Source organism: Serinus canaria, chromosome 8 (assembly GCF_022539315.1).
Source record: "Serinus canaria isolate serCan28SL12 chromosome 8, serCan2020, whole genome shotgun sequence".
Classification (NCBI taxonomy): Eukaryota; Metazoa; Chordata; class Aves; order Passeriformes; family Fringillidae; genus Serinus; species Serinus canaria.
Window position 1 is genome coordinate 11,229,062 of NC_066322.1, and position 21,409 is coordinate 11,250,470.

The 21,409-nt window shown below is 39.1% G+C and overlaps 1 protein-coding gene across 1 annotated transcript in view; it reads left to right on the forward strand.

Annotated features, from left to right (window-relative positions):
• Positions 1–21,409, forward strand: part of ST6GALNAC3 (ST6 N-acetylgalactosaminide alpha-2,6-sialyltransferase 3) — a 211,745-nt gene that overhangs the window by 75,865 nt on the left and 114,471 nt on the right. The window lies entirely within an intron of this gene.

Consider the following 21,409-nt stretch of genomic DNA (forward strand, 5'->3'; position numbering starts at 1 on the left):
GGGATTTTTCAAGATGCTATCATTAAATCTTACACCAAAATGTTAATTGAGCAATATCAGAGCCTTCCACACCTGCATCTCTTTTCCTTCCTTAAAATTGAGTTTAGTAATGGAAATGTTTCTCAAGCCAGCTAGCCAATGTCTGGGAATACAGAACAGTTGTCTCTGGTGAATTTTCTGTGTTTTTCTTTCATTAATTAAATATTCGACATTGTAGCATCCTCATTTCTCATTTGTTTGAACTGGATCAGCTTCCATTCTCAGAACATTTTGTTACACCAATTCATTCTAATCATACTGCTGCCTTGACATGTATTTAATCACATCCCTGGGAATAAAAGCTGTGTAGTTCTTGTCCACGTGTGTTGTACATCCCCAAATTCCAAAACTTTGTTGTTGTGGTTGTTTTGTTTTGTGGGTTTTGTTTTGTTTTTTTCACCTTCACCCCATCCCTGGCTTTTTGTACAAGTCTCCATGCACCTGAACCTCATGGAGTGTATTTTCCTTTTTATCTCTAATGAGATGCCAACATAGCAAGATTGTCTGACAGGATACATTTTTGTCTGCTTACAAGTTTGTAACTTTTACCATTGATATAAAAATAACACACTTTAATTAAGATCTGTGACTTACTGTAGCTATAGTGCTTGTGCCTTTCAACCTCTCATTTAGTTAATGGAATTTAAAAACCTCAATTTTTTTTTAATCTTGGATTGAATTCTTTTGAGTGGTGAAAAGCAGAAATAGTTCAATTGGCATAAATACATCACATTAGCTGGAGTGTGTGAGAGGAAATCAGGCTCTGTCAGTGCAGTGTGGTTGTAGAACCATAGTCATACCTGATCTAACAAATATTTGCATTTTCCAGCTTGGTTGCATTAAAGCATCTTCTGAAGTGAATTTGAGGTAAATGTGTAAAATGGCACTCGGGGCTCTTCTGACTTGAGGTGGTCGTGTTTGATGAGCTGCTGAAAGAATTACAGAATTTCTTTAAATACTCCTAATAGTTGAGTAAGCAAGTTTTTCTCCATGTGTGGTGATCTCATGTGCCCTTTATCCTCTTTATCCTCTCCTGCTCCCTCTTTCTGTACTCTGGACATGCAAGATGGCAAATCATCTGTCAAGTCTGGAGCTGTGTGCATGCACTGGCCAGCCAGGAAAATGTCAAGTAGAATGTTGAATAGCTGAGTTGTGCCTATCTGACCTCAAGTGTGGGTGCTGCTGGTTTTTTCTCTTGGGAATTTAATTAAGTCTGAGATAAAAGACCAGCCTAGCATTCTTTATCATTTTGTCAAAATTTGCAAGTGCATATTAATGATGGGGAAAAAGGAGGGATGGCAGATAGATAAGTTGCATTCAAATTATATCAAGAAAACCATTCTGTCTACAACCAATAACAAGCCCCCCACTACCCCAAACCCCCAATATTAGTATGTTTTCAGTGGTGGGTTCTTATATTAAAGATGTTTACTGCCTGTAGTTCTTACTTTTCATCTAACAATGAACTACTTAATGCTTAAATGCTTCCAACAAATGGAATTAAAATTGTGTAACATGTACTCATTTTGGCAACAGTTCAAGAAAAATTCTTTTTGCCTTGGAAGGATTAAATTCTCTCATAGTTGCTTTAAAATGTTCTGCTGGCCATGCTGCTTAATATAGTTACAAGTGTGAATCCCCACATGGTCCTGGATTTGTTATAGAATTTACTAAAGCAAGCAGGATCCAGAATTAGAGTATTTCAGCCTACTTTATTAAAGAAGTCCCTAAGGATCTTTGCAGTTACATTCTACTTAAGTGCTACAAGAAAAATTATTTGACACTCAGAGTTGGATCCTGTCTTGCTGTTCCTATGAAATGAAGACTGTCAAGAAATGCCTGGGAAGAACAGGTGGAGCTATGATATGGAATGAGGATGTTCTTTGTTATCCTCAAGTTTGAAGGTAAATAAGAAAAATCCATTCTTGAAATGCTGTTCAGTCTGTCCTTATTTATCATGTGTTTTAAAACTATGCTGTGCAAGCCTTCAAGGAAATTACTGGAAGAACAGTCACAACTGAAGTTTATACAGCCATGCTTCTGTGCCTGTTTGTCTCCAAGTAACTTCTGCATTTCCTGGTTGTCTCAGAGCTACTCACATCCTCTAGGTTTTGTGAGAAAGAGCTGTTTTCTCACAAAATTTCCAATAGAAGTTGAGGATCCAAAGCAAGTTCCCAGGCTGAGGAAAGGCAGGCAAAGCTGAGCTGTAATAGGCACTCTACATACTCTGCCCTGCAGCAGCTGCCAGTTCATCAATGCATATATAATTGGTTAATAACTGCAGTGTATGTGGTCTCTGGCTTGGGGAGAGTGTCTTAGAGGACATATTTTCATTATTTCCATTATTCATGGAACATCTTGTAGTGCTAAATGATATACAAGCAGCAGGAAGATGGAAAACTCATCTCTGTTTGATCATAAACTGCAGAAACCTCCAGGGACTAATGAGTGTGTTGCTGCTTCGTGCTCTCACCGAGGCCCAATGACAAACAGAACGTCCACAGCCAGATGCAGATGAGAAATCATCCATCTGTACTCTGACTATCTTTGATCTGACATTACAATTAGGTAATTGCAAAGGGTGAGCAGTGTGTTTGGGCACTCACGTGCACAAGCATACAAGGGTATCTCAGCTCTGGTATTTGTTTCTTTAATTTACAATCCACAGGAAACTGCAAGGATGTCTTACTTCCATTAGTAATCTCATCATTGCTGTTATATTCTGGACAAATGCACTGTTTGTAGTGATATGAAATCTTTCCCCTGAGACTCTCCTGTTAAATATCCTCCTTTTGTTTGAAATAAGAGACACTTAAAGTTTCATTTTTCCTTTGCTTCTGCCTCTTTCAGGTGTTAAAGAATAAGGTATCATATTAATTCTGCTTGTAGGAATTCATTCCTCTCTCATAGGACCATAAATGCATTGTAAACTGCATGTGTTGGGGGGGTGGGGGCATTCCCCTTTGTTCTCTTTGTCACTGTGTGCCAAATGGCTCTGCTCCCAGAGAATGGAATGTTATGCCTACGATATTTTTATCACACTATCTATAAAAGACAAGCCATGAAAATAGTGCACCAGGAAGATACAAGATCAGAATAAGGGCCAGTTGTTTTACAGCAGCAGTGTGCTGCTCTCCTATGCCTTTTAGGTCTGTTTTCCAGCTCTCCTACCACTTATGTTTCTGTTGAAAAATGACCTAGAGAACAAACCTGTATGGTCAGCTCTGGATGATCAAAGCAGGAGAAAAATCAAAGAAAAAGCAATGAGGACATGAGTTTAAAAGAAAAGGATGGAAAGAGGGAGGTATGGATAATGAGTTTCTTAACCTCATCTGCAAGCCCCAGTTTCACATTTCTTTACACTGAGCAGTAGAAGTGGGCTAACAGCAATATGTGACTTTTACTGGAACAGTCTCTAGTGAGCTCAGAGGAATCTCAGAAGGTAGGAGAAAATTTCTGGTTCTGTCCACAAATTTAGGATTATGTTTCTGTAGTGGCTGCTTGCTGCACCTGCAGATTCCTACCCACAAGCAGCTCCTGGAGTCACTGTGTGCTGCCAGTGGAGCCTGGACAGAGACTGATCTTGCCCCAATGCAGGTAGTGCTCTTGAGCAGCTTCAGAAATTAATGACTTGGACACAGCCCTGGAAGGGATGCTGAGTAAGTTTGCAGATCATACGGAACTGGAGGAGCTGTTGACTCCCTTGAAGGCAGGGAGGCCCTGCAGAGAGACCATAACAAATTACAGGACTGGGCAGTCACTGATCATATGAGGTTCAATAAGTTTAGGTTGGATGTTGGAAAAAGATTCATTGCCCAGAGGGTGGTTGGGCACTGGAACAGGCTCCCCAGGGCAGTGGTCCCTGCACCAACCTGCCAGAGCTCAAGTAGCATTTGGGCACAGCTCTCTGGGATATGGTGTGCCTCTTGGAGATGGTATTGTGCAGGGCCAGGAGCTTACTTAATGATCTCTCTGGGTCCCTTCTACCTTGACATATTCTCTGATTCTGTGATTTCTTCTCAAAAAGAAACAGTGCAACAAATAAAAGGCATTTTCAGACACTTTTGTCTCTTTATGTTGCTTGCTCTCCATTCATCTCTTGGTGCTTCATGCTTAATAGCCTTGCTAATAAAAAAAGAAAATCAATTTCACTTCACTAGATTTCCCAGAGAGATAGCAGAAAGTGTTATTGGTAGAATTTATTCTTGAAACTTTGTTATAAAAGAACTCCAGGCTTTACTGAACACTGCACGGAATACTTCTTACAGGGGATCAAGGGCCATGCTGTGAGGTCCTTCTTCCTGTGACTTTCTGGTGCAAACATTTCATTTGAATTCAGCACATTTAGCATCTGCTAAATAGTTCATCAGAAATACACAGTATTTCCCTGAGAAAAAGTGTTCTTGCTTGGTGCTGTAAAATGTCATAAAATGATAGCTGAGGCAGTGATATTTATCATGTTGTGTTGCTCAATATGTAGGAGTTGAACTAGGGATTCAAGGGATGGGAAGAAGGTTCTTTTCTTTGTTGCAGCCTTTCCTTGTTTAGTCACAATATTCTAGGTGTACATCTAGTCAGTTTGATCTTTCCTGAAGCCTTGGAAGCATGGTTTTAGGTTTCTCGGTTCAGTGATCTGCTTTTGTTCTGCACAGTGTCAGTGTAAAAAGCTTAGATGTTATAAAACAACATGTACAGCAGAACAGCACTTCCCATCCACCCCTGCTTAGAGGGTGTTCTGGGAGTCTCTGTGCATGGGAAACTGTTCTGTCCTCTCTTCAGTTTTTGAAACAGAACATTTTGGTAATCTCTGAGTATATTCTGAAGAGGTTTTACAGGTAAGAGCTCCATCCATCAACATGGAAAACATTTTACAATCTGTTAGACAGTTCAGTGTGACGTGGTTTATCAGAAAACACGGGGATTAATTTCTGTTGAGAATTTACACATGAGTACAAGATTCTAATTTAGATTACTTCCCATTGCTTGTTTGGTGGATATTGCTATTCTACCATAAAGACCTTATAATTAAATTTTTAAAGCTAGGACGGGTGAATCAGATAGATGTTTGGAAGATATCTAATCCAAAATCTGTAGAAATTGATTTGTCATGATGGAAGGGTGAGGAAAAAGCAAAATTATGCTTAAGATTTTTATTTGTCTTCCTTGGTGTATGTATTTACTGCTAGCTACTGCTTAGGGTTAAATATTTGCCCAAGGCCATACAGTTTTCCAGCAGAATAGCTGACAAATTAAATGGCTTGTAAGGCATGTTCTTTAAACAAGGCTCCATTGTTTGAGTGGCACAGTCCTTCTCACCTTGAACTTTTAAAATGCAGAAATTTGTACTTATTTCCACTTCTAGCTTGTGGTCATGTTAAGCAATAATGCAGGCTATATATAAGAACAGCAATCTACTTGGATCTTTTTTGCTTCTCTCCCTTCTCTCAGCCCTCCAGGGTGTTGGGGTTTCCATGAGATGATGTATTCCTAGTTAGAATTTAAGTCCAGTGACTGCAAGTTCAAGGTTCGCATCTGCTCAGAATAATATTCCTGGACTATTGCCTATTAATTATTCCCTTACAAAAGCTTTGCAAGCAAGTATCACGGGTCAGGATGATTTAAACTTCCTTGAAATTAATCTAATTAATAGATAATTTTACCATTGTACTTTCAAAAAGATGATAAAGTTCAACAATAATGGACTCTACGATGGATTTTTTTATCTGTTAATATCATTATAGATCAAATTTGGTGATCAAATTAAATCATAGATGGGTATTAAAAACCTTTGATGAAATAGTAATTTTTTAAAATCTCATTCCAGTAGAGTAGTAATGTGCTGCTTAGGAGGAATGAATTAAATTAATCAAACCGAACTTACTCATTATTTGACAACAGCATAATTAAAAAAAAAATCAAATGTTGCTTTCTTAGTGGCGTCACTGCCTTACCTGGTTGGGTTCTTAGAGTAATTGACAAGTTTTGAGCTGCTTTGCATTTTGAATTTGTGCCTTAGCAGACTATTATTGTATTATTTCTTTCCCTCTGATGCAATTTTTAATGGGCTTTTAGTTCAGCTTATTGAGCAAATCATTTACCCCTATATAATAGAATAACAGCATTTTCCCCTAGTCAGCACTGTTGCCTGCTGTAGTCTGCTTTTGCTGCAGGTGGCAAAGGGGGTCTTTTGAGGTCTTAGTTTTTTTCATGGTGCACACTTGGTTCTCTAACTTAGCTTGTGTACCATGACTGGGTTTGGTGGGGTTTTTGCCTCACAGTTGATTTGTCAAAACCTCTCTGATTCTCCTTCCTCAGTCTCTGTGCAGTAAAATAGCCCATCAATTTATCCATTATTTTTCTGTGTATTAATATTATGTATCTATATCTATCCTGTCTTCAAGGAAGACAGAGAAAACTCAGAGAAATTGAACCAGTGTAGAGCTTTGCCATAAGTTTTGGTATCCTTTGGATCACCAAAGGGAAACACTTTGGGTGTACAAGAGAAGCTGCTTATTTCTCCATTTCTGTGAGTGTCCAGTAACAACAAGAAAAGACAGATGTGAAAGATGAGCAGCAAATATCTTGCTGTACTTACTGTTATTTTATCACCCCCAGTTTTATATCATGGCAAAATCTCTTTTTCCTTTCACTTTAAAGGGTTGTGTCAGCTGCTGTCTCTTTGAGGTGACAGTATGAGGCTTTTAGGAGATAAGAGCTTTAGGGTAGAAAGGCTGAAGGGTGAAATTAAATGTTTGTAACCCTAGTAGCTGACTTCATCCTCTACACGTCTACTCTTCACTGGACAACATGTGACATGGTTGGTACAATCTTGGTCAAAATTTGAGAGGCTAGATCATTTAGTATCAAACTTCCTCTTACCTCTGTTTAAAACCACAGTGAATATTCCCGTGTAAAGTGGCAGGTTTTCTGTCAGGGTACAGCCTGGCCACAGTGTGTTTCCTTCAGACACTTCCAAAGTGCTTGAGCTAAGGCTGACCATTGCAAACTGTTTTTACAGTAGTGTCTAAAGGCTTAAAAAGAGATTGAGATGCAGTTTTCAAGATGCATTTCTGTAACTTCCCTGTCAGAAAGTGGGGAGTGCTTTCCAAAAATCTGACCCTAAGCCCAACAGCTCCTATTATTCTAGCTGCTACAGCCTTCTCTGACCTGCCTGGCATGACAGAGACCATTTGTGAAAGCTTTCTGGAGGTCATTTGTCTCCTACAGCTGATACCAAAGTTAAAGTAACAGAGGGCTCTATGGATGTTGTGCAATGTAAAAAAAAAAAAAAAAAAAGAGTCAATTAGACAAGCCCTAGAAAAACAGCATCAAGCAACCATGGTGCTTGACATACTGACAGCTCATTAGCTAGAGGCAAATGACTTAGGACTCATTATGGGCATGCTGATCACTCACAAAATTATCAGGAATCTAAATAAAATTGAACCATGAAATACCTTCAGTCAGGGAAGTTTTGTAGCTGAACACAGAGTGAGGTCCCTTTTGGAAGACTGAGTTTACTGCCTATGGAGGGAGAATGACTTGAAGGCAGAAGAGCCAGAGCTTGAGGAGCTGATGTATCTGGGGAATGGGGGACCTACTTTGTGGAAGATTGAAGAGTTTGGTTTAATTACCTTGCTAAATCCACGTGGGAGAAGATATATCAAAGGTCTTTTTCTGAGAATGGGCAGGACCAATTAGATACATTAAATGCAGTCTGTTAGAAAACTGCTTCTAATCTAGAGACAGTACTAATCAATTAAATTAGTACTTTCTAGGTAAATAGTTCTGAAAAGGTGGTGCCCCCAGTAACCCCCAAAGCACCTTCTCTCACTGTGGTGTTGTGAACTTCCAGCTGTGCTTCTTGTCACAGAGGGCACTTAGCACAGCCTTAGTGGAGCAGGACTTTCTTCTTCTTTAACACAGCTCCAAGCAGAGCATCTGGATCTCAGTACCAAAGCCTTAAAGCTATTAACAGGACTGAAATGCAGCAGCACATGACCATCAGAGCAACCCCACAGGAGCAGGTGTCATAGCAGAGAAACAAAAGGCAAACCACTACAGGAAAATGGGCACAAACACTCGCTGCTCTGCAGAGGACTGGTCCCAGAAAGAGAAAGGCTATTCAATAGGATAAAATAAGAATTATTATGAGGTGAAAGATCATGTTCTCAGAGGGAATTTAGCATGGAATTAGTCAGCTAGACAGAATACTGTGTATAAATGAACAGCAGTTAAGTATAAGATTATTAAAAACAGTTATGAAAGGAGAAACTGACAGGGAAGTTTAACTTAAATGGAAAGTTGGGGCATAACTGCAAAAAGAAGGGGTTAAAGAATTAAATATTGCAGTTCCTTAAGTAAGTAAAAGAGGAAAATTTGACAACAGTATTGTGGGGTAGTAAGAAGCTGCTGAAGCAGAGTAACTATCTGGCAAAATAGGTAATTCTGTGTGACTTGGAGGATTAGAGTATCTAAGCATAGTCAGGGGTCTAAAATTAAAATTAGATGTTGTGGTACTCAGTGAGGTAGCAGCTTTCAGATGAAGGGAAATGGAGTAAGACAGGCTGAAATTTGACCAGGGACATTTGTGGTGAATGCTGAATAACTAAGAATGAGAATTTGGAAATATCAGGATTTAATGTCTTGGAACATTAACATCTGAAGTTGGATATTCTAAGAATTAAGTTGAGGAAGTCCCAACAGACCTAAAGTTTCAACCTATTAAATCTATTTTCCAGCACTCTGGGATTAGTTACATGTGCAGGAGCAAGGAAATTGCTGATAAATATTCTGATTGCTCACATATTTTTGATTTAATGAAAAAAAGGTACCAAAAAAATCTAATGAAAAAGAAAGAGCATCTTTAATTTTGGCATTTAAAATCAAATGATAAATGATCAGCTGATTAGTGATGTGCCTTTTGTTCTTTTAACTTCTTCAGTAATGTGTGAATGTCACATTATATAACACTTAAATGAATGAACCTGGAAATGGAATACATTAGGATGCATCTTTGTGTTCCTCCCCTGACTGGTGGACAAGTTGTCTCATTAATCTGTATGGTGGTGTTAATTTAAACAAACAGCATTATTTGTTGAGATTTATGGCTAGAAGACTTAGAGGATCACTGAGAAAATCTTATGCTGTTTTATTTTCAGATCAGTGGGATAGATTTTATGGCTCTTAGTGACTGGAACATATCCTAAACTCTCTCCTAACTTGTAATGAGTGTACAAACTGCTGCAGACCCAAGGATCCTGGCAGAGAAGGTGGGCACAATGCAAGATGGCCAGTGACCCCACAGGGCAGTGGGGTGTTCTGTCCTGTGCAGATTCCTTCTTGTGTTGGTAACTGCTGCCCAACCAGCACGGGGGCAAAGGTGGGGATAAAAACTGATAAAAGTGAAGACCTTTGAGAGGAATAATGGAAAACTCTGCCAGTAAACGTAAGAGTAACATTCCTGCATTTATTATACATACTTTTTGAATATTGTAGATGTTGAAGTGTCTCGGATCTGTTCTTAGAAGTAACTGAGTGTGATTCTGATTCTAAACTTTAGGAAAACTCACCTTTGCCTGGTACTACCAAAGGGTCATGGGGGGCATTATTAAATCTCAGCAGTGTCTCTGACAGCTTCCCTGCTGGAAAGGACAAAACCCTTCTGTAACCTCTGAGACACTGTGATGAGTTCATTAAGGCTTTGGTGGCCTTATTCTACTGCTTTAGACCAGGTTGGTGTCTAAGATAATTGAAAATATATGGCCTCAGGGCTGTTAGTGTGTGGGAGAGATTCATATCCTACAGAAGGGTTGTGGGCAGAACCTGCTTCCTTGCACCAGCTGCAAAAATAAAGATGAGAACTTGTTCATATCTAGGTCAAGGCTTGCACAGCTGGCACCTGGGGAAGTTCCCCTGTGGCTGAAAGTTACAGAGGTGCAGTACTGGGTGCCACAGATGTCAGCAAGAACATTCACAAGCTGGGTTTGGTGACACCAGACTTGGCTAAGTGGGAGTTGAGGGATCCTGAGTTTGCAAATTGAGTAACTCATGCACAAAGGCCCTAGGAAAGAACTAAAACAATTATATTTCTCTTCCTGTTCCTATTCAAATTTAATTGTGCTTCTGGCTTTCTCCTGCTCTCCTTTGAATCAATTAGCGATATCTTTACATGAAGGAGGGACAGAATTGCAGCTGGCTTTGTTTGGTGCAAGTAGCTGGATGTGCTGTCATAGAACCAAGTGCATGGACAGTAGATTATATCGTTATTATGTCTTACACAAAAATTGAACTCAATTTGAATGTTTTGGGGGTCTGTACTACTTTTGTTTGTTTCTTGCATGCACATGAGTAGAATGTGTATGCAGGGAAGCAGGGGTTTGAAACAATTTCTGACACATGACAATCTTTCTATGTTTGATGGACTGAAGGATGGAAAACTGTGCTAGGTGCCCAATTTTGTTGCATTTCTTCCATCAAAATGTTCTAGATCAGCTCTGATAAAGTGGCTAGGAGTGGTTTCTTTTAAGTTTAAGAATGGCTCAAATAGAATATATTTGCATTTCCACATGTAGCCCTTTCAATTTTTAATATAGAATTACATCCAAATGTGGTTTTATCTAAGCCTTATTAGACAGAGATTGATAATCTTCTGTATGAATTTTTCATGGAGTTTTTCTTGTGCATATGCTGGTTCAATGATGCATTTTCATATGAAACACATAAAGCTTTTTTAAGCAAAAATAAAAGCACTGAAAATCCACATCAGTTCAATTACACTTGCAGATTAAAATAAAGCTGTAATATATATCTATTGTATTGAAATGCTAACTCTATGAATTTTTGATCTACTTTAAAAATGTAAAACTTGGATTTGATTAGATTAGCTGTGGAGTAATCTACACTGAATAAATCTGTCTTCCTTTCATGTGATTTGTCAGTGTTTGTTGTGGGTTTGTACACACAGCTTTCGCCATTATTTTCCAGGCAATAAAAGCAGCCATGCAGAAAAGCCACCCATAAATGTCAGAAAACAGAGATATTTTGTTGCATTCCAAGGGCTTTGAAGGTCAAGTTCAATTCAGTTAGCTCACCCAGCGTGAGAGGAGCATGGTATGATGATGGAATGTGTGTTTGGGTAGGATATATATGTTACTGTCCCTGTACTGTTCTATCAGGATAACAGATCAGTGAGAGATTAAACTTTACTGCTTGGAGAATGTCTTTTGGAAAACTATCAATTTTTATGATTTTCTCTAGCTCCTATTGAGATGCTGTGCAGAAATAATGAATCCAAAGAATTTACAGCTTTTATTGCAATGGAGATCGACTCCTGATTGTGGCTTTTGGGGGCTATTCCACTGCAGGTATCCCATTCAAGTGAGTGCATTCACTAAATAAGCCTCAGATCATGGATTTTATTGTAAACATGAAATTGTGTTTTGCAGCCTCCTGATGAGAAGAGGTTTGTGTAAAAACAGTTTCCTAATTCCTAGAAGGGAGAGGTCAGCACAAAAGGCAGAGTTCTCCCATTCCAAGGAATCTGATCTGCCAAGTCCCACTGCAGTGCTTTGTGGTTCCTTCCCCTGCCATGCCCCACTTTTTTTTCTTTTTGTAAAGAGAAGACATGATCAATAAAGCTCATAATTAAGTTGAAGGCACTACCTTGATGAGTGCTTTTATTGAGTTTCAGTGCTCTGGTTTGAGGAGCTCCCCAGTCAATGGGGGGAAATGTCATCAGCTGCTTGAGCAGCATGTGAGCAGTCACTGGGTTTTGTAACTGCAGTGCTGCATAATCTTTGCTATCTCGAGAGTCTTTGTGGAGGCTTCTGATAGCCTCTTGCTCATGTTATCCAAGGATGAATAATGAACAGACTTCTTCCTCTAGAAGGAATACAATTGTTTTAAGTGGGCAAGAAATTTTGTTTGAATTCCTGCTGCTTTGCATCATCTTGCTGTGACTGTAGAGTACTAGTATTTCTACTGTGAGTAGAAATGAGTTAAAGCAGGGTCAGATCATGTCAGTGAAAGAAATCTCTCTGCCAAAAATGTACAGGTCATTTGCCCCTCTGTGTTGGTATTGACACTGCATTGCTCAGTGCAGCCCCTCCTAAAAGAGGTTTAAAACATAGGCCTACCTCCTATTTTTTATTGGGATTATAAAACAGTTAGATGTGCTGCTTGGAGCATGCAGTGTTTAATGCAGTTGATGTGCATGCTAGATGAAAGGCTCTGTTCTCTAGTGCTGTGATAATAATATGGCATTAATGTTTCCAGTGCAAGTGCCTGGCTGGGTTCTGCATGCCTTCATCCAAGCACACCCCCTAAATCCCCTCCCTGTTCCATGGGTTTCCTATGGCATACTGCTCTTGTGCTGGAACATGCAACACTCTTCAGAATGGATCCTAATGTGACCATCCCAGCAAATCCCACATCCTCCATGTGCCTCCATTTGCTCAAAGATTTGGTGGCCTGAAGGTCTGTAAGCCACAGGAATAGTTTAAACTCTCTCTTCAGAGAGGATTCTGCCATGCTGGTGTCCTGATTTTGGTTGCTTTTTTTTTTTTTTTTTTTTTGTTTCTCAACACCTTTTTCTAAGCTTCCAATTAAGAAAACAGCATACAGAAAAGAACAAGAATTCAGCAGGGAAGGTGTTTTTCCCCCTCACTAGAAGTAGCATGCTCCCAGCTATATGGCAGAAAATTTCAAATTCCCATTACAAAACAGCTGATCTCAGCCCAGACTTCTCTGGAATTAGGTTGTGCTTTTCATTGGCTGTAAATGGTTGGGATGTTCCTCAGTGTGCCAGGAGCAGACAATGCTTGGAGGCACTCAGTGATACATTTTGCTTTTCTGATGACGTGTGTGGCAGCCATGTGTGGATGAAATAGGCTGGAACAGGTTTATCCAAAGTAAACAGTGAGATTTCCATGTCTGATGGGAAACTGATAAATTGCCAAAAGAATTTAGAGCCCAAGGTTTCCTTGCTTTGTGTGAAAGGTCATCCACAGAGGCTGCTCTTGCCTCCTGCCAGTCCAGGAATGTTGTCCTGGATGTCCAACTGTGCTGGAGAGTCTCTTGGTCAAATGTAAAAGAAAAAAAAAGAAAAAGGAAAAAAAAAGAAGACTACAAAAGATCCTCCTGCAGCCTGGCTGAAGTGCATCATCTCTCATGTCTGCTTAAGAACAGCTTCTTTCTAATTCAGTTACCCTTTTTTTTTTTTTTTTCTTTTTTTTTTTTCTTTTTTGTGAAGACCAGTGTGTAAAAACTTCTATTTCTCCTTTCTGAACTTGGACCTTTGCCTGGTGAAGGAGCTGTCTATCACTTCAATATTTTTATATTTCAGAGCAAAGCCAGCCTTTTATTCAGCCAGACCTTAAAGAGCCCACATGGCTCCTCACACTAAAGAGGCTTTGCATCCCTGCCTCTGGAACAAGGCATTCACCTGCTCTGTGTTAGGGTGCCCTGGCTGCTGAGGGTGCAAGACTAAAATCAGTAATGATCCCCTGCTTCTGTTTTCTTTTCATGCTTGTGAACAGCAGGTGCATTGCAGAGACTGGTAGAGAGAACATCCAGAGGAACTTTCCAGAAGTGCTGTCCTCCTAAAGAATAGTGTGGGATGAGGCTGGTGTGAAGGGCCAGAGCAGGAGTCCTGCCAGGTAACAGCTGGGCAAGATCTCCTCTGTCTTCCACTGTTAAATGGCTTTTAGAAGGAAACAGAGGCATGGTATCAATTTTTTGTTAATTTCAAGTCCAGTGTGGCAGTCAGGGATCTTTACAGAAGAAAATTCAGTGGAGAGAGTCTGGGCTTGTCCAGATGGTGGTAGGCAATTACAATTCATTTGTGTGAATTTCTGGTTCTGCAGTTTTTGCCGTGTAGCATAAACTTTCCCCCACAGGCAGAAGTGAGCTGCAGGCAAGTGAAGGTTTCCAGCAAAAGGCATTTTCTTCCCAGATGTGCAGCCTGAGAATGTGGGGTTGTTACAACATTTTATTTACTTTCATTTCTTCTGCCTCTGGGCTGCTGTCAAGTGTTTAATTTTATTTGTCTGATTATTTTCTTTCTTATCTCGAAGTTAGTACTTCCAGAGGTTACATCCCAGTGTGGTGTTTACTAAACATATAGGTATGTGATTAACATCCATTCCTGCTGCTGCATACCAATCACACTAATGATTTTACTGCTCCCAGCAAAAATTGAATTTTTCTCACTTTCACTTTAGAAGCCATCAAATTACCTTTCCTGTGAGTTGTGAAACAAGAAATCTAGTGTTTCTGGTATTTCCTGTAGAATGGCAGAGAAATACAAAGCACTTTTAATAACTACATCTTTTTTCTAATATAAAGATCTGCTGACCAGCAGTCTTGCTGGTATTTTATTGTCTTCTAAGAATTTCTCTTGATATATTTGTGGGGCTTTTTGTTGTTGTTGCTTTTCAACTGGTTTATGCATTTTTTGGTCCGTTTCTGATTGCAAGAATGAACTTATTGAAGGGGATGTTCATGAAAATGCTGGCAGCTATAGAGTGCCTTTCAGAATGTTTGTGAAAATCCCTCAGTGGCAGATTCAGTCTCAGGATGTTGCTGATCCTGAATCTTTGTATGTTTCTATAGAGGAGAAAGAGAGGTCATCTAAGTGAGGTATATCTGGCAGGACAAGAGTTAATTCTCACAAATAGGTGGTTTTTTTCTTTGAACTTTTCTCAGCAGGTGAAAAATAGCTACAATCAGGTACTACTTCAGTAAGTAGTAACAACCAACTGCCAGGCTGAAAGATCACAAATTCTTGTAGCAGCAGTTCTGTTATAGGGAAGTGTGTGTCAGCCTGTGTGTGTCAGAAAGCTTGCCAAGGTATTGATAAGAAGAGCTGGGCAATAATCCAACACCAGAAAAAAAAAAAAAATCACCATTTGAGAGCTGTACTGCAGAGGCTTTTCTTTTTTTCTCCTTTTTAATACCAGTTTATCATGCAGAGACTACATTAGTGTTTATATAATATGCATCTACAGCTGCTGCTGAAGTTCCCCCTAGTTGTGAAGGACATCAGTGAATCAGTAACTGGAGTTTTAGATTAAATATTCTTAACAGATCTTAGAGAATGAAAAATCAACAACCTTATTTAAAGTGTGCTTTGCTACCATGGGGATTTTATGGGGATAGATCTTCTAAATTACTGGACAGCTTTCAGCTGCACTATAAAACTGAGTAGCAGGCTAGCCAAAGGCATGCCTTGCTCAGAAGTTTAGGGTGCTTTGGTGGTGGTGTGAGCCTGTGGTGTGTGAGCTGGGGCTGTGCTCATGATGAGTTTGCTCCAGGTGGAGTGGGGCTGTTGGCATGGGGAACCCTGGGCCAGGAGCAGACTGCTGAAGGAAGTGCAGGTTCAGCTCTGAGTAAGGATGAAACGAAGAGCAGGAGCTGTAGGATGTGGGGAGCTCAAAGTGCTGGAAAGCCTGGAGGGATAAGAATATCTCCAGACAAATAAATGCTCCTTCTTGTCAGGCTTCGAGTTTAGGGCAAGAGGGAATAGTGACACAAAGTAATTGCTGAAATCTGGCAATGCTTTGCAGTTTGAAGGGCTCAGAATCACTGGGGCTTTTCAGATATAGTAGCTTCTTATGCATGATAGCATATGTATGGAAGGCCTTCAAAATATGTCAACAGTTACTCCTTGAAACTTGGAAGTTCTTCACCTTACATAATTTCATATTATTACCTAAATAAGTAAGTAAATAATAAATATCTTTTTGATGAAAATGCTGCGTGTAAGAAACTTGTGCAGTTACCTGAGACTAATAAAAGGAGATTACATATAGGAGGATTATCTCTTATATAAGGTTTTTAATACAGACTGCTGCTGTTACATCAGTTATTTGGAGTGTGCTGATTACTGTTTTGTTCATTGCTCAGGTCTTGCCCCAGTAAACCTGAACCCACTCTGCACAGTTCTAGCTTTAATGAAAGATCTGGTTGAGTGTGTTGAGCTGCTATGAACCCAGACACACCACCTGTGAATTGTGAATCATGGTGAAATCTGAATTAAGTAACAAAGTTTTAACAAATGACAACAACACAAGAGGTACAATGAGCTGTGTTTTGAGAGCCCTTGAGCTGCTTGAGCCATAGAAAAGGCCAGAGCTCCTGCAGAGAAGGTGTGCAAGAAGTTATGTGTCTTCTGTTCATGCCTGCTTAACACCATAGTCCTCAAACACAGTCCTGATTCAGGGTACCTTCTTATGAGAAACATATTCAGGATAAAACTCACATGTTTCTTTCATTGTAACTACCTGTTTTTAGGTACACTGCATTTTTTGCATTACTTCTTCATCACTGAACTTCATTTTTGCCCTTATTTCTCAGCTTCCTGGCTGCTTACATTCCAGTTTAGCAAAGATGTCCTTTTCCAAAAAAAAAAAAAAAAATTGCTTTAATCCTAATTTACTGGTTTTTGAACCCAAATGAGATCTTACTGGTGATATAAACCCTGCCAGCTTTGTTCTTCTCTCCTCCTGAGAGAGAAACACTGACAGCAGTCTCCTGTGGAGTCTTTGAACATATTCAGGTTCACTTTCACTTCTGGAAGAGAAGAAAGTAAATCTTCAGCTACTGATTTTATGCAAATGATGTTTGACACATGACTGTTTCTAGAAGGATCTTTGCTGTATGTCTTACTCTCTTGGAAAACTTTTAGGACCCCTGCTTGACTGTCTCTTCAGCAGCCCTGTTAGAGGGAGTTTCAGGACAAAAGAAATAGCTGGAAGGCATGGTTTTTTCCAATACTGGTGAAATCAGTAAGGTACACTGATCTAGAGTGCTGAAAGAATTTCATTTAATGCTCTGTTGTAATAGAAAGTAGCTTTTAAATGGGATGCTCAAGACTATAAAAGAGAAAATTAAATAAAACTATTTTTTACATACAGCGGTCTACAAATTGAAACAAATTCAGTAAGTGTAGCCATTATTGTTTTCAATTGGTATTATACTTGAGCAAAAACTGAAACCCTGCATCAGTCCTGTAATGAAAGTGGTATGATGTGCAGAGATATTAAAAAAGTGATCGAGTTACTCACTGTGCCCATAAAGGCAGGAATAGTGGAAAGAATACAAAATTACTGCACATTGTGTCATCTGAGAGACCCAGAGCCCTCCCATAACTCTTCACCTTTCATTTGTCCTTCCAAGCTCGGTGCTGCCACGTATCTAAAAACTAAAAGAAAGCATGAGTACTGAAGAAAATCCATTTATGAAAAAAAGGCTTATTTGCAGTTACTGTTTGGGACATGGCTCCCAGGGTTCTCTACTGGAATCTTCCATGATATCATGGTCAGCTTTGTCTTTTAACAAATTCAGGCAGTTACCTGTGATAGAAATGAAAAACAAAATAGTTCTAGAATGAAAGTTTAAGAGTTGAGTAAAAATCTTCTGTTGAGTTGTTTGTGATCCCAGGGAAGTTGATTTTTGCCTCAGTTTATGCGCTTGTGAAATGGGTTTTTACTGTGAAACTCACTAGGATGGGGATTTATTCCTCCGTGTGAAGTGGTTTGATAGTCTCTGCCATATAAAACATGCCAAGTGGCAGGGTGTTGTGCTCTGGCTAGAAAGTAGAATAAAGATACTTAGTACAGATCTCAGCAAAATTTACAACTTCAGAATTATCTTCGTATGCTGAAAATATTTTCTTCCCCCCTCCCTCCTAGACAACTGTATACAACACAAAAAATGTTTGTGTCTTACTACTCTGTCAGGCATTATTGAAGTATAAAAAAATTATTCTTGTCATCTCACACTTCTTAACAGATTATGAAAGAAAAATGACTAAAACTTGTTCAGACTGTCAAGTTCCTGCCAAACTGAAACTAATGAATCACCCTGGCACTGGTAATTAGCCAAAACTCGATGATATGAAGCGTGTAAATAGTGCTAGGGACCATGTTGCCAAATATTTATACCCCTGAAAGTAGTTACTGTTTTATTCCCATGAAGTTTTAAATTAAATTCTATCCAGCAGAGTAGTATGACACCCCTGGTTTTATTTCAATTCTTACTTTAACAGCCGAGATATAAATTGAATGTGATTCATGCCTGCTAGTTATTGATTTTGATATACATGCTAGACAGAATGAGCTTGGTGTCTGAGAAACAGCTGACACCCAAAGTGGGATGGTGCTGTTGTGGGGGTTGAGTAAAAAGAATTAGAAGAAACTGTTTAGTGCTAGTGAGAGCTTTTGGACCAGTGGTGTCTCAGGTATTGCAGTTCATGCACTCTGATCTCAACTCTTTCCTCTTCTATCACTTTTTTTTTCTTTTTAAAACTGGGAATGAGCCTGTAGGTGGACTTAGACTCATTAACTAAAGGTAAACTCCTTCCCTCTTCTGCTAGAGGATCCTGTATTCATGTGAAGGGTAATTTTGTTCTTGCCACTGCCATCTAGGCTAGTCAGGTGCTAGAGTGACTGAAATAAAGTGTACCAAAAGCTAATCCACCATGCAAGTCATCCAGGTAAGAAACTCTTTAACATATGTCTTACTGTGTACCCCTCACTGAGTGTGTGAAAAAATGGGAAACATTTAAAAGATGTTTAGAACTGAATATACATTTCTTATGTAAATGTTGTCAATATCAAAATGCCTACATTAGATTAACTAAAAAAAAAAAAAAGGATTGATTGAGATTTATGCACAGGATATGTCCACATCAGAGAAACATTTCTTTTCTTGAGAGACAATTTGTATTCATGAGAACTGAAAATTAAGAAGGAATAAGATTTGTTTCTCTGCAGACTTACTAATTAGTGTTGGTTAAGCTCTCCCAAATGGTAGGATGTGTGAGTGTTTAAAATGTTGATGCAGACAAATTTTGAGACAAATTGCAATTTGATATTCATCCCTGTATGTAGCTTCAGACTTCTGTGTCATATCCCAATGACATGTAGAATTTCTGGATTCTCAAATGCTAAATTTTAAGTTTTATCTGAGGACCAATAACAAAATCCATTTATCTGCAGTAAAGGAGATTTTACAAGAAGCAGTTAATGACAAATAGCACCTGGGTTTGTTGTTTTGTTTGTTCTTTTAATGAGCAGGTAAAGAACATAGGGACTTAAGGGAATCAAATTACTTTTAGAAGTACCCTGTAGAACACTCGTGGCCACTGATCAGATTTCTTTACTTGGTGCTTTAAGAAAGCTGAAACTTTAAAAGGTATGTGCTTTGGTGTTTTTCCAGTGTTTTTCCAGTGAAATTTATGGAGCCACTGAAATGCCAGTTTGCAATAGTCTTTCCCACTGAGAATGCCTATTGTTGGATCTCATGCCTTCAACAAAAATTGCAAGGGAACTGAATACTTAATACCAATGTCCTTTGTACAAGTTGATAAGTAAACACTGGGTTTGCATATGGCTAGATTTTTTTTTTTAGCCAAAACAATTTCAACAGATGCCTTAATTCTGTTCTGTTGTAAAAATTCCTTTCTCTCATTTGAATGTTCTTGTTGGTGCAAATTCTTTCTGGCTGAGCAACACACAGAGAAAAATCTTTGCTGTTTTCATTTTCAAACAATATTTTCTTACATAAAAAACCAAAAGGCCATGTTTTTTCTTTCATCTGCTAGTACAGTGCATTTAAGGAAAAGAAATATAAAAATCAGGTGGCTTCGTAGTGAAGGCAGAATATTTAGCCACACAATCTGAATTTTTCTCAGGGCAAGGGCTGTTTAGAACAACTCTCTGTGAGAAGTACATAAAGCTAATTGCAATTTCAGATGCTGATTTTCAAGTTCAGAACAGATTTGCACAAAATAAAGGAAGTAAAAAGTGATATTCAATAAACCAAGAAGGTAGTGTATGTGGAAATCAGGTGGTAGCATCATACAAGCAATCTTTCTACCTGCTGTGGATGTTTTGATTGAAACATGCTCATGTAGTGGAATGAGACTCTCGATTCCCCTTTAAATATTTGCAATATTTTAATTCTGATTTGCAATAAATAATATGACTAATCCATGCTCCCTCTCATTGCTTTATGATTATCACTTGCACTGCACATCTTGGCTGCTTTCAGCACTTACAAGGCTCTGATATATAGCTAAATGTTTCTGACTCCATCTGCTACAAAAAGAAGTGACACAGAAGTGCTCCCCAGCCATTTTATTGCAATTTAATGTAAATCTGTTATAATGCAGATGATGAAAAGTGCAGTGGCTTCCATGAATTCTGAGAGCTGCGATTGGGTTGTGGCTGCTGCGCTGCCCTCTGAAGATTTGCTGGGTTTAATTTTACATTGCACAGCCATTAGCTGGCTGAGGTTCCTCACTGAATCACACTGCCACAATACTTCTTCATCCTCCTCTTCCTTTTCTCCTCGCTGTGACCTCCTTCACCCAAGTTTTCCAGCCCAGTCTCTCGTTGCTTTTATCTTATAAATTGTAACCTCCCAGTCCATCAGAACGCAGGGCCATGCAATTGACCCCTGCAATGGATTATTTTGTTAACTCTTTTTGTGGGAATATCATAACATCCCTTCCCATTTGCTGTGGGCTCATTGGGATTCTCACTGTTGTGCAAGGACAGATTAATCTTATCTGGCTGCAAGGAGAGCTTGTCTTTACCATGGCATCACGTGTGATCTCATTGCCATCATGTAAAATAAGTGATGTTAAATGTGTTCTGTGCTGGTTAGGTGGGAATTAGCTGGTAGATGGGAATTGGGGTGATCAGATTCTGTCATCCTGCAATAAGTGTTATTATATATTTATGTATAGGCCCTTAGGCAAATGGTTTCCCCCCCCTGTATTTTCTGTAAATGTGACTGTTCACAATGATAGAATTACCTTCAGTCGAATAATTAAACTGTGGCAAATTAGGTAAACCTAGAATGCAATCAAAGTACAGTAAAAACACATGTAAATGATAATTGTTTCCTTCCCACAGGGGAAATGTGAAAATAATCTTTTCAATAGAGTATCATGTCTGGAATCTTTACCCATGATCTTTACACATGCCAGCTGACATGTTTGTCCTTAAGTAATTTGTCTAGAAGTAATTGACTGCAGTATTTAAAAAATAGCTAAAAACAAGAAGAACTTCCTGCTTTCTCACAGGTTTTTCACTTGCAGACTGGGGAGTTACCCAGGGAAAAAGTTGTGATCTTTCTGTGGTTAGATTCTCCAGTCCACCTGACTGCATGGGCTAGAGGTGGAAGGGGAGGACTAATTACAGGCTTCAGACTGGTTGAATTATTAGCAATGGAGATCGTCTTGTGCAAAATAATAATGCCTTACTTGGTAAATTCATGAACCTGGAATAAGACAGAATGTGGTGCTGACTTCACCAACAATTTATTCTAAAGTATTTAAAGTTAGAGCATGAATTCTGGT